The following is an 18642-nucleotide window of genomic DNA, read 5'->3' as shown; positions in this document are numbered from 1 at the left end:
GAAGGAAGGAAGGAAGGAAGGAAGGAAGGAAGGAAGGAAAAGTAGAGGGCACAGCTGAATGATAAGTTTCCAGCCAAAATCCCCAAATCTAGGAAGCCCATCCTGACCTCCCTTAACTGTGCCTTCTCTCTGTTTATCATCTCTAATTTGTCTGGTCTCTGTCTTATCTGCACAAGGTGTTTGCACATCGTCTCCCCGTCAGGCTGTGAGTTCTTTAAGGGCAGGGGCTGTTTTTTCCTTTCTTTGCATCTCCAATGCTTAGCACAATGCCTGGCATATAGTAGGAGCTTTATAAATGCTTATTGACTGATTAAGACAAATGTGTTCAGTTTACAGGTTTATTTGCTTTTTTGTTTTTTAAGATTTCACTGAAAGAAGGAAAGCAGAAGTTGAAAAGCAAAACCAGTCCAAGAAGTTGCCCTCAGCTGCCTCTCTCCTGTGCGTAAGGCAGTGTTTGGCAGAGTTCCTGACCTCCATGGGCTTACAGTCTACTGAAAGGGATAAAATAGACACACAGATAGTTCTAATACAAAGTAGAAGGGGGCAGCAGCCAGGGAGAGGACAACATATTCTAAGAAAGTTGCAGGGGTTGTCGCCTTCACCTAGGGGTGGGCAGAGGCCAGACTTTAGGAAAGATGGTGCAATTGAATTGGGCCTGGAAAGACAAGAAGACATTCAACAGAGGGAGGCAAGGGGCAGGGGTGCTAACTCGAGTCTTTCAAAAGGCCTGAAGACCAGACAGGGAAGAGTTGCCTACCTGTGACTCAGTAGTCCCTTGTTCACTTTTCATTTTCAGAGAGAGCCAACTACATCCCAGAGTGACTTGACTCGGGAGTGAGCTGGATTTTGGTGAGGAAGAATTAGACAAAGCCATCAGCCTCACTCTCCCTTCCTGGGTCATCAAAATCCAGTGGCAGGACAGAAGTCAGGATGACTGAGGGTGGCCCGGATGCCACGTCCGACCGCGCTCTGAGCGTTCCACAGCGCCTGCTTCAGCCGCCCTCACGGTCATTGGAACAAACTGTCCTCATCCTCCCATTCCACTAGGGAAGTCTTCACACGCTTGGGGTCGACACCCCCTAACTCACCGACAGGCTTGAAGCCTGTCAATCACCCTCAGCCTGGTTTAACTGTCTGCTGAGATGGTTTTACTGGGGTGTCGCCGCTGCGCGTGGCTCCTGGGAGCCACCGGTGAGAGGTGACCAGTGGACACGAAGGCGAACGAGCAGGCCCGACAAGGGCTCTCACCCCAGAGGTGCCAGGCCTCCTGAACACCCCGCATGCTCCAGTGGTTCCTATTTGACGACACAAACCACATCCCAGGAGATTGAAGTCTCTGAGTTTTAACAGTGGCTTCACTGACCTTTGGAAATTCCCTAAACCTTGTGCCTCACCTTCTTTGAATATAAAAGTTTTAAAACTCTATTGACTTGTTACCGTGGGATGTGGTGGGGGGTGGGCTAGTTTGTTGCTTTTAAGCAGGTGGTGAACACTTAGTCATCCAGCCTCTATCCAGATGCCAAAACAGATGTCATTTCCTCAAGGAGGATGAAATAAAACTTTCATTGGCTCAGGCCCCTGGACCGTTTCTCCTCCAAACACTCCTATCTCTGTTGAGGATACCCTCAGATTTACAGTGACTGACTCTTTCTCAGTCTGGGAGGCAGTTAATAACGACAGATGCACACTCTTCAACCTCAGATGAATAGCCATTCCCCCTTCAGTCTCCTCCCGAGTTCACACTGGGAAGTTTCTGAACAGAAATCCTTTGCCTGGCACTGTGAGAGCTATAATTTAGGGGAAATTAAACATGAAGTAGTAACTAAAAGAATGCAAAGCCATCACAATCCCAACAATCCACCCACAAACCTGGCTCTCTCTCCCACTAAAGCACACGTAGGGGAGGGTGGGCAGACGGTTCTGAAGGGGAAGCATGGGGCTCTACTCCTCACTTGCCCAGAGCTCTTTCAAGAGCCAGCAATACTGAAGCAGGAGATGGGTGAATACCTGAAATCTAAACTGAGCCCAAAGGATAAGAGAAGCCATTCTGTGCACTGGTCACAAAAATTAATCACATTATATAATTTTATTTTGCATAATATTTATTTTTAATTTAATATTTTATTTTCCCCAATGACACATAAAATTCATATTTCACATTTGCTTTAAAATTTTTTGAGTTTCAAATTCTCTTCCTCCCTCTCTCCCCTTCTCCCCTCATTGAGAAGGCAAACAATTTGATATAGGTTATACATGTGCAGTCATGCAAAACATATTTCCATGTTAGCCAAGTTGTTAAAGAAAACATAAGGGGCAGTTAGATGGTGCAGTGGACAGAGCTCCAGCCTTGGAGCCAGGAGGACCTGAGTTCAAATCTAGTCTCAGACATTTGACACTTACTAGGTGTGTGACCCTGGGCAAGTCACTTAACTCTGACCGCCTCACCAAAAAAAAAAAAAAGAAAAGAAAAAGAAAGAAAGAAAACATAAGAAAAAAACACAAGGAAAGTAAAGGAAAAAGTATTCTTTGATCTGCATTCAGACTATCAGTTCTTTCTCTGGAGAGGGATAGCATTTTTCATCATAAGTCCTTTAGAATTGTCTTGGATCATTGTAGCGCTGAGAAGAGCTAAGTCATTCACAGCTGATCATCATACAATATTGCTGTTACTATGCACAATGTTCTCCTGGTTCTGCTCAGTTCATTTTGCATCAGTTCATTTAAGTCTTTCCAAGTTTTTTCTGAAACCACCCCTTTCATCATTTTTACAGCACAGTAGTATTCTATCACAATCACATACCACAACTTGTTCAGCCATTCAGCAATTGATGGACATCCTCTTAATTTCCCATTCTTTGCCACCATTAAAAGACTTTTGCATAGTATTTAATTTCATCCCTTATCTTCCCTCCCAGCCTTAAAGCATCTTGGGGGTGGAGGATGAAGAAAAGATAAAAACAGAAGCTTGGAAACATACTTTGGGTCCAGGACCCTAAATATTCAATCCAATGAATATTCATTCAATGAACACTTCTTAAGTATCTTGGCAACTGGTTGGCACAGTAGACAGAGTGCCAGGACTGGAGTCAGGAAGACCTGAGTTCAAATCTAGCCTCAGACACTGACTAGTTGTCAGTGGCAAGTCACTTAATCTCTGTATGCCTCAGTTTCCTCATCTGTAAGATGAAGATAACAATAGCACTGACCTCTCAGAGTTGTTGTGAAAATCAAATGAGATGGTATTTGTAAAGCACTTTGCTAACTTGCAAGTGCTATATATACACTAGCTATTTATATTATAACCTCTATTATTATTTTTCCTGTTTACTGACCAACAGTGAAGTGAATATAAAAGTTAGATAAGATATAGTCCCTGGAAAAAAAATGAAAAAAAAAAAAGATACAGTCCCTGCTTTTATAGAGCTCACAGTCTCGGGGGGGGGGCGGGATATGGGGTAAGATATCAGCATAGACAGCAATGTTATACAATCTTCCATGATCACGAGTGTGTCATGGGGGTCTGGAGCATGTCCACACCTCTGAGACATCTCCCACCTGGAGAATGCTAAGGAGCTACTTCCTAGAGAATCTGACACGTAAGGGAAGAGCTTTGGAGAGACAGACTGGGGAGCTTGAGTAGAAATTTGGTAGCTAGTTCTGACTGATTCGCCACATGTTGAAGAGGAGGCTTGTGGGGAGCTTGGCAACCAGTGAAGGGAGCAGAACCTACGTGATCGCGTGCATCCTGAAGGTCCGCCGGGCTCCTCGACACGCCTTCATTCCCGAGTCTGGGTGTCTCAACCAGGGGAGCACGGATGCCACTTTTGAGGATGACCTTTGGGGGCCCAGCCCCCGCTGGGAGCCGCAGGGGAGCCCAAGGGGGGCCCCAGGCTCATTCGACAGTTAGGCCGCATCTGAGCATAAGCTTGGCCGGCCAGAGCTACTAGGGACTGCGCTGAGTTTGGGCCCTCATCCCCTCCAGTGACGGGGCATTGTAGGGCAGATGTCGTCTCCCCGTGTCCAGGGAAAGCTTCGTATGGTTCTTCTCGCTATGCTGTTGTTTGTCCTTGGCTCTTGAAGAGGACCGTGACATCGAGGAGGTGATGTCTCGACTTGCAAGTGAATTGGATTTACGGGAGGGCGGCTGTGCAAAGTCACCAGCCTCACTCTCTCCTCCGGAGCCTTCTGGGTCCGGTGACCAGATAGAGATCAGGAGGACTGGAGAGGGCCCTCTCTTCTTGTGATGTCTTTTAAGTAAACACTCTTTTGTAAAAGTTAACCTGCTGTCAAGTGGCTCGAATGAAACTGTGGGTGATGGTCACAGGCCCTTAAAAAGGGAGGGAATGTAGACCTAGGGGAGGGAAGCTTGAGCTCACGGCAGACAAGAGAGATGCCCATTGCCTCTCAGAGTACCAGAGAAGCCTGACGGAGAGATATAGCCTGTCTGGTCCTCAGAAAACGAGGCCAGAGCAAATGTGTTAGCCGCGCCTTGGAGTCAATCACAACAAAATGCTCTGGGAGGCACATGGGAAATGATGTACTATGGATCAGAGGCAGCTTCATGGAGGCAGTGGCATTTGAGACAGTCTTGGAGGGAAAGGAAAGAATTCAGAATGTAAAGAGGGGAAGGGAGGAGCTCCACAAACCTAAGCAGCGGCATCAGCAGTGACACACGGAGGCAGCGGCCTGGGGCTGAGGCCACTCCAGATGTGTAGGCTGATGTCACGGGGAGCCAGGCCTGCCTGACCACGCACTTCATCCGGCTCTGATCTCTGCGGAGGACTCCAGACACACCCAGCCCAACTCTCTTCCTCTACAGATGAGAATGCTGAGGAACGGCTCCGGGAAATGCCATGCTCCACAAGGTGCCACGGGCTTCAGGGAGCTTGTTCTGGTGCTGAGGAAGCCAAGGCTGAGAAGCAGAAGTGACTACTTGGCCAAGATCATGCAGCGAGCGAGTTTCAGGTGCAGGATTTGAACCCAGCTCTCCCTGGTCCCAAGCCCAGCATTCTCTTCACTACTCTAGAATGCTTAAAAATTGAACAGTTCTGACACAATCAAAAAATATCATGGCTTTTTAAAGATGAGAGCCAAAAAACCCCACACATACGAGTATAGAGGCAGGAAAATCACATGCAAACACCAGCAAAAATATCAGAAAACTGGAATTTTCTTAAGCTTCAATACCATGATTATAATAGACAGATGGAAAAAAATTAAAGGGAGAAACTAAATTAGCAAAAGAATTGTGAGATACAAGCAACCAAATGTGACTGAGAAATTTCAGCACGAGAGGATGATGAAACTTGATAGTTGAGAAATTTTCATGGAAAATATACATAACAAAGGACTCGATGAAAAAGAGAATCATTTCACTGGACAACAGAATGCAGAAACAAAAGAAGTAGAAAGATATTCCCAGAAATTTACATAACTGGAAAAAAGTCTGACATTAATGCATGCAAAAGTAATGGATCTGGGGAATAAACCAAGGAAAGAAAATTGAAGAAGTCACCTGCAACCGTGAAGGAAAGAGTCAAAATGCAAGTAATTCAAGAACCCATCCAGACAAGTTTCCCAGGGGGCAGCATCAGCCCTGCGTTCAGGAGGACCTGAGTTCAAATCTGACCTCAGACTCTTGACACGTACTAGCTGTGTGACCCTGGGCAAGTCACTTCACTCCATTGCCTCGCGGGAAAAACAGAAAAGTTTCCCAGGAATATTTTCTTAAAAGAAAAATTGCAAATCAACAAAATTATCCATCTAGTGATCTATAGTGACTCCTCCAGAGTCACACCAGCATCTGGCCCAGAGACTGCAGCTGACTCCTATTAGCCCTTGGTAACTAAACTAAGTGACCCACTGTGGATGTGGGCAATACATGTAAAGTGCTTAGCCATTGCCTGGCACAGAGTAAGTGTAATATAAGTGCTAAATATTATTATGATTCTTCATCACCTTTACTTGTAAACACATGATTCAGTGTGACAGAACAGTGGGAAATAAGTCTTGATTTGGAGTTGGAGGGCCTGGATTCAAATCCCACTGCTTCCTGAGTGACCTTGGGAAAGGTACTTCTCTCTGGGCCTCAGTTTCCTCATTTGTAAAATGAGGGGGTTGGCTTCTCAGGCCTCTTCCAAGATGGTCCTATGGTCCTATGAGCAGGATACAAAGAGAAGCAGTCTCCAAAACCATCTCATTCAGACACACTGGGTCATGTTCCTCCTATGTGATTCAGAGCCGATGCAAAGAAAGGGGAATCAGGATTAAGGACTTAATGGATAGTGTTTGATTGACTGATTTATTCCAGCCCCAAAGCCATGACACTGTGGAAGAACAGGAAAAGAGCAGCCTGCCAGCGCCATGGAGGCGGTTTCTGTGCCGAGCTCAAACAGAATGATTCCTCACAGATAAGAGGCCCATCTGTGCACGACGTCAGGCAGCCCACGTCGAGCCCTAGGTACTAGGGCAGCTCCCTGGTGAGTTCTGCACTCATTCAGCATTGGCCCAACTCTCCGCCCCTCAGCAAAGGTCAAACGCCTTTGGTCCAGTAGGACGTGCCTTTGGACGAACAGTCTGCTGAGTCAGGCCTTCAGTGCCAACATCTTGAGTGGGTGCCACGGACGGATGGCAAACCGGGCCTAGAACTGGACAAAGGATGGAAGGGAGCCGATCTGCCCTGGGGAAAAGGCTGAGAGCTTTCGGCATTTCCAAGCTGTGCCCAGACACAAATATCCATCTTTGGCATCTACTTTCTGTAAATCATAGGGCAAATATAATTATTTGTATTAGTAATTGGCATTATTAATACAAATAATTATGTTCGTATTAAATGCTTACTGCGTGACAGGCTTTGCACTGTCCCTAGCATACAGTAAGCAGTTAATAAATGCTTCTTGCTTTGTTGTCTCCAGGTCCAGTGCTCTCTCTCCTGCATTACCCAGCTGCCTAATGATGAATGCTTATAAAGTCATTGATATACTGAAAACAGAATTACTCTAAAATTATAGAAATTCTCATATGGAGATGGAACATTACACTCCAAGTCTGCTCCATGATTCCACATGCCATGGAAAGCTAAAGAAATGTATCCAAGACATGGCTGTAGCTTGCTTAGCTGGCTTGTGTACCCATCTGATTTAAATCCCATCAAAAACCTATGGGTTACAAAGAGCTGTGCATACCCTTTGACCCAGCAATACCACCAGTAGCTATGTATCCCAAAGAGATCAAAGGAAAAAGGAAAGGCCCATACTTACAAAGACATTTGTAGCAGCTCTTTTTGTAATGGCAAAGAATTGGAAATTGAGAGGACGCCCATCAGTTGGGGAATGGCTGAATAAATTGTGGTATATGATTGTGATGGGACGCTTCTGTGCTATAAGAAAGAATGAGCAGGATGGTTTCAGAAAAACCTGGGGAGATTTATATGAACTGATGCAGAGTGAAGTGAGCAGACCTAAGAGAACATTGCACATAGTAACAGCAACGTTATAAGGATGATAGCTGTGAAAGACTCGGCTATTCTTCTTAAGACAACGGTCCAAGACCATTCCAAAGGATCCACGATGAGAATGCTGTCGGCCTCCAGAGACAGAACTGACGAACTCCCAGCGCAGACGGATGGAAAGCACCGCTTCAGAGTAACCTAGGAAGACGCCTGAATTGATCCGCAGGGGAGATGACCGACTTCCCGACGCTGACCTCAGCCACGCACAAAGATCGGCGGCCGCTCGCAGGCTCAAGACCTTCTCTGATCACAAGCCGAGAGCCTCGCCTTGCCACTGAAAACATCGAGGCTGTTCTCCGGGAGCTCCCTCTCCTTCCCTCTTCCTCCTCTGCCGTCACTCAGATGCCCCCGGCACCATCTCGTCCTTCATCCCCGTCTCACAGGACGAGGTCGCCCTTCTCTGCTAAGGAAGGCGTCTGGCCAACAGCTCTACCTGCACAAGTGACCCCATTCCATCTTGCCTCCACCAGCGATCGTCTGCCCCTCCGTCACTTTTCTCCAGTCTCCCTGTCGCCTGGCTGCTTCCCGACCGCCTTGCAGACATGCTGGTGTCTCCCTCATCCTCAAAACACCCTCACTTGATCCCTCCATCCCTGTTAACGATCACCCCACATCTCCTCTGCCCTTTGGGGCTGAACTCCTCGAAAATGTCTCTAGCATCGGCGCCTCCACTTCCTCTCCTCTCCCTCTTTTTTTAATTCCCCAGCCTGGCTTCGGACCTCATCACTCCACTGACGCTGCTCTCGCCAAAGCTACCAAGGCTCTCTCAACTGCCGATCCAATCGTCTTTTCTCAGTTCTATCCGTCCTGACTTCTAGCAGGTTTGGACGCAGCTGGTCACTCTCTCCTCTCTACGGCACTGGTCCTTCCTGGTTCTTCTCCCACCTCCAGACTGTACTCTTCCATCCAGGGACACCGGCCTCCCTCTCTCAGCTCCGGGCATTCTCTCTGGCTGTCCTCCATGTCTAGAGCGCTCTCCTTCCTCCCCTCTGACTACTGACCTCCTTTAAGTCCCAACTAAAATCTCATCTTCTTGGGGGTTTCCTTTGTTTGTTTTGTTTTGTTTTATTTTTAGGCATTTGGGGTTAGGTGACTTGCCCAGGGTCACACAGCTAGTAAGTAAAATCCCATCTTCTGCAGGAAGCATCTTCCAATTCTTTTTCATTCTAATGCCTTCTGTCTGTAACTTATCTCCTATTTATTCTGCATATAGTTTGTACATGTTTGTTTGCCTGTTGCTTCCCCCATCAGATTGTAAACTCCTTGGGGGCAGGGACTGTCTTCTGTCTTATTTTGTAACCTCAGCACTTAGCACAGTGCCAGCACACAGCAGGTGCATAATAAATGCTCATTGACTATTGACCTACTGCTCCTCAGTCTCCTTCGCCTCACCTGTATTCAGGTCACACCCACTAATGGTGAGTGTCCACGGTGTGTCTCTGTCCTGGGCCTTCTTCTCTTCTCCCTCCACACTTGGTCACTTGGTGATTTCATCAGCTCCCATGGTTTAATTATCATTTTCATGCTGATGATGCTGAAATCTGCTTATCCAACACTAGCCTCTCTCCTTACCTCCAGTTTCCCATCTCCACCTGCATATTAGACATCTTCAACTGCATGTTCTACGTAGACATATATAGAAACTGAAGTCATTATCTTTATCCTCCCCTGCCAAACCAAACCATTCCGCTTTTAGGATTTCCCTAGCATCACTGAAGGCACCACCATCCTCCCAGTCTGCCACGTTTGAAAACTAGCTGTCTTCTTTGATTCTGCATGTACAGGTTTTTCTCAGAGAGTTGGTTTTTTTTTTTTCCAGCACACTTCTGTCCATAAGGGACTTAAACAGAGTTAATTCAAGACAGTCTGAAGGAGAAACATGTAGACAGAGGTCAGTCCAGGTAGGGTGTCAAGAAAGAAAGCTTCTGAATGGCAGAATGCAGCCCTCTGACCCACAGACATGTAAGCTCCCAACCTCCTGGGCCTGTAATTCTGGAGCCTGTTGAGAGTGATTGACCCCTCGGGGAAACTACGTTCTCTCCTGGTGAGAGCCAAGACCTTATCTCACTCCCAGGTGAAGAGTTACTTTGCTCTCTTGTATTTCCCAGCACATTCCAATCTGTAAAAATTCCATTTCTATTTCCTGTTTTGCTTGGACAAATGGCTTTACCTGATAATTCCTATGGGTGGTGGTCTTTCATGTAACTAGTATTTGGCAGAGAGGGGCTAAGCTGGCTAAGCTATTGAATTTAAGTTCAGGGGTTTCCTCCCCCTTAAGAGTGATCAAGGAAGCTACTTTCCTTCTGAACCCAGAATCAAACCCCCTAGGGGAAGGTCTTTGGGGGTGGGGAGGGGGTGGCAGACAGAGACAATTGTAGCTCTCTTGGGCTCTTGGAATAGAAGTGATCTCCCAGTCTTTCCTGTCCTTCCCCCACTTAGCATGCTAGCAGAGCAGGCACAACCCTACTCCAAATTCCCTGACAGGTGGACCACCCCACCCATGAGCTACATCTCTATATTGAGACAATCCATACATATAACCTTATCTGTATTCACATATGCAAAATAAATACTCAATAAACACAAGGGTAGTTGCGTAGGGAGAGCTTGAAGGGAAGGGAAGGGACGAAGCATTTATTAAACACCTGCTATGTGCTGGCCACTATGCTAAGTGCCTTACAAATGCTATCTTACTTGATCCCCACAACAACTCTAGGAGGAAGGTGCTATTATTATCCCCATTTTACTGTTGAGGAAACTGAGGCAGATAGAGGTTAAATGACTTGTCCAGGGTCACATAGCTAGTGTGGCTTGGACAACCCCTCAGCATGTCTGATAATCAATCACCTTCTCACTGACATGGGGCGGGGCAATTTCACACATAATGGCGTCAGACCAGGAGGCAGAAGAACCACGACAAAATCAACACAACACGAATGTTTTAGAAAAACCTTTCATGTTAATTTTTAAATCTAATAACTTCATGGGATTATTTTGGCCAGCTTGAGAGGGACGTGTGGTCCACTTAAACTAAGGATTCTTAAAAACACACACATTTGGATCACTCTACTTCAATCTAGTGGTTTTCTTTGTAATACTCTGCACCTTATTTTATGCATTTGAAAGTCTGATTCCAAGAAGGGCCCACAGACTTCAACAGACTGACTGCCCACAAGGGGTAAAGAGCCCCTGGATTTCGACTCAAAAGGAGCTCAAGAATTCCGCCTCTAATACCTAGGAGCACGGTGACCTTGGCCATGTCCTTTCCCCTCACTGAGCCTCAGTTTCCCGCTCTATAAAATGAGGGCATTGGAAAGATGATCTCAGAGATTGCTTCATGTTTGCCTCAGTATCCCCAGTGCTCCCGACATTAGACCGGGAGCTCTTTGAGGGCAGGAGCTGTCGTTTCTTTTTCTTTGTATCCCCAGTGCTTTACCACAGTGTCTCTAACATAGTAGGTGTTTAATAAGTGGTTATTGACAGACTGATCAACACAGCAGGTACTTCCTATGTGCTTGTTGGACTGAATTGAATAGAGCCTATGATCCGCTGTGTTTTCACCTTTCATTTTAGGGTGTGGCCTCTACTCAAAAGTAGCCGATGGAGAACAGAGAAATCGAGAGGCTTCCCCCATTCTGTCCATCCTAACAATAATAATGACAGTTATTAGCATTGGCATTTCTCTAGCACCTAAAGGCTTGCCAAGCACTTTCCAAAAGACACCTGATTTGATCCTCACACCAACCCTGGGAGGCAGGTGCTATCATTATCCCCATTCTACAGGTGAGGAAACTGAGGCAGACAGAGGCGCAGCAGCTTGCCCAGGTGACAAGGCTGCTTTGCGCAGGAATCTCAGCAATCACCAGAGACGGCCGTCAATTCCCCCGGGCTGTCCACTCAACCACTGTGAAAGCTGACCCCCCCAGGCCAGGATGGGGAGCAGATCCCCAGGTGGAGCCTCCTCAGGGACGGCTGGTCCAGGCTTTGTCCTGGCGGCTGCATCCCACCATTCTGCACTGCATTGATGCTGACCGTGAGCCCGCTACCCCATCTTGTGGCCAGAGCAGGCACTGCAGCTACAATCTGTGCCCGGATCAAAACAGGGCCCTCAGCAGGACAGTGGTGCCTAATTACCGCCTGGGGGTGAAGTCAGGACCGGAAAAACTTCTCTTTATTAGGGGAATCATACACTGAGAGCCAGAAGGGACCTCAGAGGTCCGGTAGTTCAACCTTCTTATTTTACATAGGAGGAAAGTGAGGCCCACAAAAGAATCCGAAAACCAGAGCAGGAACTTTGGAATCAAGCAATAAGCACTGTGCGAAGGAAAAGAGACAAAAGACAGTCCCTGCCTTCCAGGAGCTTACAACCTAATGGAGGAGATGCTCACCAAGTGAAGTAGTGTAGAGGGAGAAGAGAAGAGGGCCCACGATAAAACCCTGAAGGATCCCTATGGTAAAAAGGTGTGACCAAGATGAGGATTCAGCAAAGGCAGAGAAGAAATGGTCAGAGAGGCAGGAGGAGAACCAGGGGAGAGGGGTGTCCCAAAAACCTAGGGAGAAGAGAGTATGAGAAGCAGGACAGAGTGCTCACCAGCGTCCAGGCTGCAGATAGGACAAGGAGAATGAGGACTGAGAAAAGGCCACCAAGAGATCACTGGTAACTTTGGAGAGAGCGCAATTCAGTGGAATGATAAAAGGAGGCCAGATTGTGAGGGGTTAAGAATAGAGTTCGAGGAGGGAAAATGGAGGCACTTTTGGGTACAACCTCACTGAGGAGCTTAGCTACAAAGCTTGGAACAAATGCTTCACAGGGCTGAAAGGGTCAAGTGAGGGGTTTGTGAAGATGGGGAGAAGAGGGCATGTTTACAAATAGCAGGGTAGCAGCCAGAAGAGACTGAAAATAAGAGAGTGGGACGACAGAGGTCAAGACTCTCTCTCATTCCCCACGGGGGCTACTGTGCCCCTTCTCTTCTCCCGTCTCCCACAACGCCCCCCTCCCCGGTCCTCTCAGCCGAGGACCTCGCTTCACACTTCCCTGGGAAGCGCAGAGGCCAGTCACCGCAAGCTCCCTCTTTTCTCTCCGCATCTCAGCCCCTTGACATCATCCCTCTCTTCCACCGTCCTCCATGGCCCTTCCTCTGTCTCCATGCGCGCCTGCTCAGCTCCCCCACTTGCCCACCCTCTTCTCCAGCAGACTGCTCCTTCTTCCGTCATCCCTTCTCTCAGTCATTAATCTTCAATCTCCAGATCTACCGGCTCCTTCCCTGACCCCTCCAACACAGCTAAGTCTCTCCTATCCTTCAAAGTCTAGACCCCAGCCTCCCCTCCAGGCACCAGTCTCTGCGTCCCTATCTTTCCCAGGCAAACTCCTAGGAGAAGCTGTTGACTTCCACTGCCTCTGTTTCCTGCTTCTCAACACTCGGCTGTCTGGCTTCCAGAGATCTCAGCTAAGATTGCTCTCCCCAACGTCCCTGTCGATTTTTAAAGAGCCAAATCTCGTGGCTTTTCTCACCCCTTTGGACCGCTCTGGCATTTGCTACTACTGACCACTCCCCTGGATCCACATGCCTCTCTTGGTCTGCGTTGACACTGTTCCACCCTGGCTCTCCTTCCTCCTTCTGCTTGCCTGACCCCCCTCTTCAGTCTTCTTTGCTGAACCACCATTCCTAACTGTGGATATCCCTCAAGGTTGTCCTGGGCCTTCGCTTTTCCTTCTATGTTATCTCACCTAGTGAGCTCCCATGGGTTTAACGATCATTTCCATGCCAGTGACTCCCTGATCTATTTATCCAGCCTGTGTCTCTCCAAAACTTCTGTCCCAAATCACCAACTGCCCTTTTGACATCCCAAACTGGCTGTTTTGTAGGCATCTCAAACTCATCATGGCCAAGACAAAACTCCTTCTCACTCCCCTGAGCCTCTCTTGGCAGTTATTACAAAAATCCACCTGTCTACTTCCACATAACTCTGACCATCTCCCACGAAACCTCGTGAGAACACAAGGACCCCTGCCCTTCGCAGATACAAGGCAGAGAAGGCCCACCCAACATCATTCTATTATGAGGCTGATAAGCAAAGGATACCAGAAGTGAGGTTCCCACTAGGCCTTGGCCCACAGGATGTAGGCGATGGTAGGTTTTCTGATGGTGTAGGTTCTAAAACTCATAAGCAAAAAAGGTTCTTTCTGTAGTCACTGCCAGAAGCTAAAGAAATCTCTAGGGTTTCTTTGCTAAGTCTCTCTGGTAACAGCGAAGCTGCACTGGTCTCTGGAGCCTCCACAAGAGGGAGAGAGGAGGCTAGAAATAGCTGTGGGCCACTCTCAGAAACAAGCTACCGACGGAGGGAAGAGGATAGAAACCAGAGGTCACAGGGTGGAAGGGCCCCTGAAGTCCCCCAGGCCAGCTCCATTCTGTTTACTCAGTTGCTCACAGGGACCACGAAAAGGCACAATTTCTCCAAGGGTGGCTCAGGGCCAGATTCTTCGGATACTAGCAACAGGCCCTAGGGAGTTAAGCTGGCCTGGGATTCTAGGCCCTTCACAATCAGAGGCTGCCTTACCCTTCTAGCTCCATCCAAGGCTCCTACACCCCAAATGCCTACAGTCCCCCAAGCACACCTGGACACTTTCCCACTTCCACATCTTTGTTCACGCTATTCCTTGGGCCTGGGCTGTCCTTCTATCGATTCTTGGCCTGTTGAACCCAACCTATTCTCGATAGTTCAAACTTCACTGCCACCTTTGACTCAAGTCTCTCCCCACCCCAGGCCATCCCCCACTCTGCTGTCAAACTGACCTTCCTAAAGGGCAGGTCTGACCTCGTCATGCCCCTTCTCCATAAATCACAGTGGCTCCCTATTGCCTCCAGAACCAAATACATACAATCCTCTGCTGGGCATTCAAAGTCTTCCGTGACCTTCCCTCCGCCATCTTTCCAGACATCTTACACCTTACATCCCCATTGACTCTGATTCCAGTGGCACTGGTCTCTTTGTTCTCCTCTCAAAAGATCCTCAGTCTCTCAGCTCTCTGTATTTTTTCTAGCTATCCCTCATGCCTGGAACACTCTCCCTCCTCATCTCCACCTCCTGGCTTCCCTGGCTCCTTTCACGTCTCCACTAAAAATTCCACCTTCTGCAGAAAGTCCTGCCCAGTCCTCCCTAAGAGCTAGTGCCTTCCCTGAGACGACTCCCCATATACCATGTCTAGACCTTCTTTCTACATAGTTGTTTGCATGCTGTCTCCCCCACGAGAGGCAACGAGGTGGGACAATGGATAGAGCACTAAGCCTGGAGTCTTGAAGACCTGGGTTCAAATCTGACACTCACTAACTGTGTGATCCTGGGCAAATCACTTCAGCTCTGTCTGCCTCAGTTTTCTGAGCTGTAAAATGGTAATAATAATAGCATCTGCCTTCCAGGGCTGTTGTGAGGACCAAAACATAACATTTATAAGCACTCACAACAGTGCCTGTCACACAGCAGGCACTACATAAATGCGTATTCTCTTCCCACTCCATGAGCTCAAGAGCAAAGCTTATCTCTTGCTTTTCTTTATAAGCCCAGGGCTTAGCAAAGTACCTGGCACTTGGCAGGCCCTTAATAAATGTTAGTTGACTGACCTTTGCCAGGAAGTCTTCCCTGATCCCTACAGTCAATAACTATGCCCTTCCTAGGACTTAGGACAGTACGTGGCATGTTGCAAGTGTTTAATAAATGCTTATTGACTTGACTTCTCCACCTTTCTAGTGTCCATACCATGGATTACTTTGTGATCCACCCCCTACCAGACCATAAAGTCCAGGAGCCACTCCACCTGTCATAAAATGCCACAGTGCTGGGCACTAGAGAGACCGAGATTAAAAGAAAAAAGAGATCACATCCCTGTGCTTGAGGATCACACATTTTACTACAGGGCAAGGACTTTTCGAATGTGTGGATGCCTACAGGACTCAGCAAGGTGCATTGTAGATGCTTAATAGATGAACACGGCCAGAAGAGATCTGACAGGACACAAAGAGGCAGGAGAGCTATGGGACCAGCCAACTGCTAAGCTGTGTCCCAACATCAAGTCCCCTCCACACAGTGCCCCCCGCCCCTGCACCCACTCCAGCAGCACTGCCAAGGTGGAATGCTGTCAATACGGTGGGCCTAGGTGTTAGCAAAGCATTTGAAAAAGGATTTCAATCAAGAATCATTAAGTGTACTAAGAATAAGAGAAACGTCCCCTATTAGTAAATGGTCAAAGGATATGAACAGGCAGTTTTCAGATGAAGAAATTGAAGCTATCTATAGTCACATAAAAATGCTCTAAATCATTATTGATTAGAGTAAAACAACTATGAGGTACTACCTCACACCTATCAGACTGGCTAATATGACAGAAAAGGAAATAATAAATGTTGGAGAGGATGTAGGAAAACTGGGACACTAATGCATTGCTGGTAGAGTTGTGAACTAATCCAACCATCCTGGAGATCAATTTGGAACGATGCCTAAAAGGCAACCAAAGTGTCCATACCCTTTGATCCTGCAATAACACTATGAGACCTGTATCCCAAAGAGGTTAAAAAAAAGGAAAAGGACTTCTATGTACAAAAAATACTTAGCTGCTCTTCTTGTGGTGGCAAAGAACTGGAAATTGAAGGGATGCCTAATAATTGGGGAATGACTGAACAAGTTGCGGTATATGGTATATTGTACTATAAGAAACGACAAGCAGGCATATTTCAGAAAAACCTGGAAAGACTTATACGAACTGATGCAAAGTAAAGTGAGCAGAACCAGAGTACACAGTACTCCAGTACACAGTAACAGCAATATTGTATTACGATCAAATGTGAATGACTTACCCATTCTCAGCCACACAATTCCAGACCTAGACAATGCCAACGGGTTCATGACAAAAAGTGCTATCCACCTCCAGAGAAAAAACTGGTGGAGTCAGAATGCAAATCAAAGCTTATTATTTTTCACTTTTTTTTTCCATTTTGGTCTATTTCTTCTTTCACAACATGACTAACAGAAAAATATTTCACATGATTGCACACACATATAACCTATATCAAATTGCTTGCCATCTTAGGGAGGAGAGAGGCAAGAGGGAAGGGGAAAATTTGGAACTCAAAAATTTTTTTAAACAAATGTTAAAAATTGTCTTTACACGTAATTGGAAAAAATTAAAATATTATTTAAAAAAAGAATAAGAGAAATTCACAACAAAACAACCCTGAAATTTAAGCGTACTAGTATGCTGTTCATAGAACTGTGACTTAGAACAACTGACTACAAGGTCCATATCCTTTGACTCAGAGATTCCACTACTAAGCTTATACTCCAAGGAGGCCATTGAAAAGAAGAAAGTTCCCATATACACCAAAATATTTATAGCAGTCCTTTTTGTGGTAACAAAGAATTTGAAATAAAGTAGATGCCCATCAACTGGGGAATGGCTAAACAAACTGTGGTCCGTGACTGTGATGGAATACCACTGTGCTGTAAGAAATGACATGTGCTCTGGCCTTGGAGTCAGGAGGACTCGAGTTCAAATCCAGCCTCAGACCAGATACTTACTAGCTGTGTGACCCTAGGCAAGTCACTTAATCCCAATAGCCTCACCACAAAGCAAAAAAAAAAAAAAAAAAGACTTGTCAATATGACTAAGATGGAAATATTTTGCATGGCCGCACATGTATAGCCTCTATCAAATTGTTTCCTTCTCAAATGGGGGGAGGTAAGAAGAATCTGAAACTCAAAAAAGTTTTTTAAAGAATGTTAAAAACCATTTTTACATGTAATTGGGGGCAGAATAAAATATTATTATTATTTTTTTTTTTTTTTAGGCAATTGGGTTTAAGTAACTTGCCCAGGGTCACACAGCTAGTGAGTGTCTAGTTTGAGGCCGGATTTGAACTCAGGTCCTCCTGACTTCAGGGCCGGTGCTCTATCCACTGCCCCACCTCGCTGCCCCTAAAATATTAAATTTAAAAGAAAAAAGAAATAATGCATGTGGTGAACACAGAGAAGCCTGGAAAGATCTATACGAACTGATGCAGTGAGCCAGGAGAGCCAAGACAACAACACATACAGCAATCACAGCCACATAAATGGAGAACAACCACAGACAATCAAAAATCACAAAGAACGAGCACAGCCCCCAAGACGAGAGGAGTCCCGCCCCCCCCGCCACACTCCTTCGCGGGGAGGTCCACTGCTGTGGCGTCTTACACATACGTTCAGACCTGTTAGATATATAGCTCAGTTTGGGTGATTTTCTTCCCTCTTTTTTACTTTAAAACACATTATTGGTTGTATGAAATGGCTCTCTGGAAGGGGGCAAGGGAAGGGATAACGCACAAAGGCAAAGATACAACAATGCCTGCCCTCAGAGAACTTACATACTACTATGAGAGACAATAAGGCAAGGAGGAAAGACTGGGGTGGGGCAGGCAACCCACCAAAAAGCACAGAGATGAGAAATGGGAGCACCTCCTAGCCTGTAGGAGGAACAACATGGCGGCCGGTGTGGCTGCAGAGAAGTAGTCATGAATAATCAAGCCACAAAGATAGGCGTGGGCCAAGTTGTGAGCATTTTATTTAATGTCAGAAAGAGGCATTCGTATTTGATCCTAAAGTCATGTGAATTTTGGGTGCAGGACAGAAACACAGTGAGACCTGCCCTTTGTTTTCAGTTTTTTTTTATTCTGAACTTAACAATATAAGAACACAGAAGGTGGAACAGAAGGATGTGAAACAATATATGAAACCATACATCATTACTTCATATAGTTTGCTTTTTTAGAAAAGTATAAGTTCACAAAGTTACTTTCAAATCTGTCCTGATTTGCTGTGTTTCCTTCTGGCTTTCCCTCTGTTCTCCTGTGCATTTTTAAAATGCTTCCTTTTCCTCCTCCTCTTTCTAAAATGTCCATGACTGTTGAAAACTAAAAGTACATAAATAAATAAAAAAATAAGATGGCCATGATTGAATGTGCCACAACTAAAAAAAAATCACAACTCACTCTAACAGTCCATAAACATTTATTAGGCACCTACTACATGCCAAGCACTGTGCTAAGCACTGGGGATACAAAAGTATACAACCCAATGGGTGAGACAACACGCAAACATGTAGA

This window comes from Vombatus ursinus, unplaced genomic scaffold (genome assembly GCF_900497805.2).
Source record: "Vombatus ursinus unplaced genomic scaffold, bare-nosed wombat genome assembly UNPS02010193.1, whole genome shotgun sequence".
Lineage (NCBI taxonomy): Eukaryota > Metazoa > Chordata > Mammalia > Diprotodontia > Vombatidae > Vombatus > Vombatus ursinus.
Note: the sequence above shows the minus strand (reverse complement) of the source record.